Here is a 4807-nt window from a genome sequence, read left to right as displayed (position 1 = left end):
TTTTATTTAAAATTTTATATAATATATATATATATATATATACAATTTTAAATAAAATTTAAATTTAACAAGAATTAATACATTTATAATAAACTTATATTACTTGTATAACTTGTCAAATATTATCATTATATTATTATTATTTATTATATAAAAAAGTATATACAGTTACACATTAAATGTATCATAATTACAAATGAATACATACATATATAATTGTAATTTATTATAACATAATAGTACTATAGTCCATATATATTATTATATTATTTAGTAATTAAAAAGTATAATATATATAATAAAATTGTAAGTAATCCACTGAAAACACACGGAGAAAGAAAATCTATTATATAAATAGAAACATTTGACAGAATATCAGAACCACATATATAATAAACAATTAATGTAAAAACATATTATTTTCTTCATTTGACACTTTAGCTAGTACAGAGAGACACTATGATAGTATTTAATAATTACTATATTAATTTTTCAAGGCATTTACATGGAATTTCTAAATACTTAAAATTATACTATGGTACATGTCGGGGGGAAAAAACATGGTATTACCATAGTACCAACAAAATACATGGGATAACTGTGTGTTTTTTTTTTAGCGTAAACTTTGTAAACAATATCTGTGTTAAACTGTGCATTACTGATGTAATAACGCAGTAATACTGCTATCTGAGATTGGCAGTGAAAATATGAGTGTGTTTACAAACAGCGATGACTACACCCCCCCCCCTGATCATACACACCATCAGCGATATGATCAATATCGACGAAACATAAACATCTGCGCGTTATTTGATCAAACTCCTCAGAAATAACAACATCAGTGATCGCCAGCAGCGCAGAGAGTGCTGAACACCAGGCGAAATAAACGCCTGATTTATCACATGCAGCCTTTGAAAAAGCTCACCGTTGCCATCCCATAATAACGACTGATATCCTAACATATGGGAGAGGATAGAAAAAGTGCGGAAATGTCGACCAACCTTCGCGATTTTGTCGAAATGTAGACAGAATTCAGCACTTTTCGCAGCTCACCGTCGCCATGTTTGGGTCAGAACTGCGCATGCGCAGACGCGGGGCAGCGTCGCGTGTCTCGCTCATACGCACGCAGTATTGTGAAAACCTATTACTCTATTTATTAAAACGAACGGAATCGTAAGCATTGTTTAAATCAAGCGTATTATCAGTATTATTTAATTAATAATTAATTAATGGATTATAACCAGTTATAACGTCTGCGGTTTACTAGGACAATTTATTTATTTATTTATGTAGTCATTTAGCAGATGCTTTTATTCAAAGCGACTTATAAATGAAGACAACAGAAGCAATCAATTGTAGCAAATGGCTGCAATATAACAAAGAGTGAAAAATTGAAGGGGGTCTGAATACTTTCCGTACCCACTGTATATATATATACACACACATTTATAAATTCAATATATATATTATTTCATTTCCATTTAGTTTGTTGAAGTATTCAAATAACTCAAATTAAATAAAATTAAAACGTAATAAAAAAGACCTTTACAGACATAATAATTTCAGACATAATTTAACTAAAATTAAAATTAAAATAAATAACAAATACAAATCAAACTACATTAGTTTATCAGTAATCCTAAAAAAATAACACTGAGCCAAACACACATGCTAAAAAACAACTTACTGACACATAGTAAGAGATGGTTATAAAAACCGAAACAGAAGTGAAACAAGTAATAGGAATTTATTAAGTTAATGAAGATTGTTTCATTGTTTTAATGCATGCCAGTGTTATCTTGTTTACGTAGCCATCTAACAAAATAATGTTTTTAAAGAATTCTATTATGCTCTTTAAGCCTGCATTTATTTGATCCAAAATACAGCAAACGCAGTAATATTGTGAAATATTTTTACTATTTAAAATAACTGCTTTCTATTTTAATATATTGTGAAATGTAATTGATTGCTGTGATCAAAGCTGTTTTTTCAGCATCATTACTTCAGTCTTCAGTGTCACATGATCTTCAGAAATCATAATAATATGCTGATTTGCTGCTCGAGAAACATTTCTGATTATTATTATTATTATTATTAACAATAATAATATTTAAAACAGTTGAGTGAATTTTTTTCAGGATTCTTTGATGAATAGAAAGATCCAAAGATCAGCATTTATCTGAAATAAAAAGCTTTTGTAACATTATACCATTTTTGGGAAAGAAATTATAGAAATTAATACTTTTATTTAACCAGGATGCTTTAAATTGATCAAACGTGATGATAAAGACATTTATAATGTTACAAATGCTTTCTATTTCAGATAAATGCTGTTCTTCTGAACTTTCTATTCATCAAAGAATCATGAAAAAGTTCTACTCAGCTGGTTTCAACATAATAATAATTATAAATGTTTTTTTTGAGCAGCAAATCAGCATATTAGAATGATTTCTGAAGATCATGTGACACTGAAGACTGGAGTAATGATGCTGAAAATTCAGCTTTGATCACAGGAATAAATTATATTCTATCATATATTCAAATAGAAATCAGTTATTTTAAATAATACAATATTTCACAATATTACTGCTTTTGCTGTATTTTGTATCACATAAATGCAGGCATGGTGAGCAGAAGAAAAAACATTAAAAATCTTAACTGTTCTAAAAACATTTAGTCCCATTAACCTTCTATGGTTCTAACCATGAAATATTTTTTCAAATAAGTTTTTATTACATGAAATAGCTTCAATCATACAAATCAAAACAGATTTTTGAAAAACATTTTTTTTTTAGAACTTGATAGATTTACTTGGAACTCATGCAAACCAAAAATAAGTCGATCCTTATCCTTTAACCTTCACTGAAGACTCACTGAACTCATCCTCACGCTCATCACATCTGCACTCTTCCTACTGGCCTTTCCGTAAAATAGAAGAAGAAATCATTTTGTTATTTATACATAAATACAGCACTCTTAAAAATAAAGGTTCTTTCGATGGTTCCATGAAGAACACTGTAAAAAATGACTGTGAATTTGATGGTAAATTACTGTAAAAATGCTACAGTAAAAACCTGTTAAATGGTTAACGGTAAATTCCCCTACTATATACGGTGAAAAACTGTATTGGACATGTAATTTTACTGTAGTATACCGTTTTTGGAAGTGAAAAATACGGTATAATTTACAGTGAATAACCGTAAATTGACATTCCCAGAAATTTTTAAGAGTGAAGTATGCTACAATAAACAATTCAAACACTTAAAAAAATTATTTATATATAATTTTCTTGTGTTTGTATTCTTTAATAATTGCACTGTCCATGGAGCGGACCTGACTTACATTTCACTGCTGGTCATATATTCCCTATATAACCATGTATGTAACAAATAAAAATCTTGAATCTTGAATCTTGAATCTTGAAATAAATAAACTGCAATCATATTATTGATGCTACTATCAATAAAAAATCCCAATGGGGAAATACATTACTGCAGTTCCACTGTGGCACAGCGTTGCCATATGGAAACATTGATATTTTCTCAATTTACAGTAAAACTATGTTAGACAAAGTTAAATTGTGAATAAAAATATCTAATTTACTTAACACAGATGCTGAAAAAAATCCCCCTTGACAAGAGATGTATAGAAATGAGGTTAATAGAGCGATTTCTGGAGCACTTCAGCAGGTGTGAGAAAGAGTTCTGGACTGACATTCAAATGTCATGTGACTTAAAAACAGCACATCATTGTCTACACTGTAAAAAATTTTTTTTAAAATTTACGGTAAAACACGGGCAGCTGTGGTTGCCGGAATTTTACCGTAAAAACTTCACACAAACACTAAACACCATCATGGTAACACACATGAAACTGAAATAATGCAATAAATATTCATTTAACAACATTAGGTGTAACACACAACCCTAATATACAAAACTGATAAGAAAAAACTAAGATGAAACATAGATATTTCAACAAAAAAACATCAAATTTGAAATGTAACGCAGGGAATTCTGGGAATGTCAATTTACGGTTATTCGCTGAAAAATTATAAGGTCTTTTTCACTTCCAAAAACGGTATACTACTGTAAAATTACATGTAATGTCCAATACAGTTTTTCACCGTATATAGTAGGGGAATTTACCGTTAACCATTTAACAGGTTTTTACTGTAGCATTTTTACAGTCTTTTACCTTTAAAATCACGGTCATTTTTTACAGTGTACCTAAAGGCCCTTTCAATTCCCATAGTACAGTAGTATATTGTATTTTTTTCAGAATAACAAGGAAATAAATAGAAATTAATTCTTGCCATATGGCAACTCTGCACCATAAAGGGTTAAAGGAACATTCCATTTAATAATTTTGTAAACATCACGAGAACATAACTTTTGGAATGTTCTCTGAACGTTCCGAAACGAATAAGAATGTGAACATCCAACCAAACGTTTCAGAACTAAAACGTTCCACGAATTATGCGAATTAAATAGCGTTTTTGTGCTGACGTTTTGAGAATGTTATCACACGCCAGATAACTCTGAACAAAATGTTTTATTAATGTTACGTTTGTTCATAACTTTGAATGAACCTCGGCAGAACGCTTGACGTTCTGAGAACATTGTTAGCTGGGTATTACAAATACATAATGACAGTGGAATTTTAATTTGGGGCACAGAAATCACCAAAATATTCTATTTTACTTCTAATAGAACATCATTTTAAATTTATAAAAAAAAAAAAATAGAAAATTTAGTTTAAAAAAATAGAAAATCACTGGGAGAAACAAACAAACACACATACATTG

The 4807-nt window shown here is 29.4% G+C and overlaps 1 protein-coding gene across 2 annotated transcripts in view; it reads right to left on the bottom strand.

Moving 5' to 3' along the window:
• LOC107653212 (polycomb protein SCMH1-like) overlaps positions 1 to 1079 on the bottom strand; it is a 40327-nt gene extending 39248 nt beyond the window's left edge. For both annotated transcript variants that reach the window (XM_016439882.1, XM_016439881.1), the window contains exon 1: positions 1002 to 1079. The gene's annotated coding sequence lies outside the window, so the exon portion shown is untranslated. The remainder of the gene's footprint in view (positions 1 to 1001) is intronic.
• Positions 1080 to 4807: the final 3728 nt, after the last annotated feature.

The sequence above is a fragment of the Sinocyclocheilus anshuiensis genome, unplaced genomic scaffold (genome assembly GCF_001515605.1).
Source record: "Sinocyclocheilus anshuiensis isolate Anshui unplaced genomic scaffold, SAMN03320099.WGS_v1.1 scaffold143, whole genome shotgun sequence".
NCBI classification, from domain to species: Eukaryota; Metazoa; Chordata; class Actinopteri; order Cypriniformes; family Cyprinidae; genus Sinocyclocheilus; species Sinocyclocheilus anshuiensis.
This window is presented reverse-complemented; position numbering and strand designations above follow the sequence as displayed.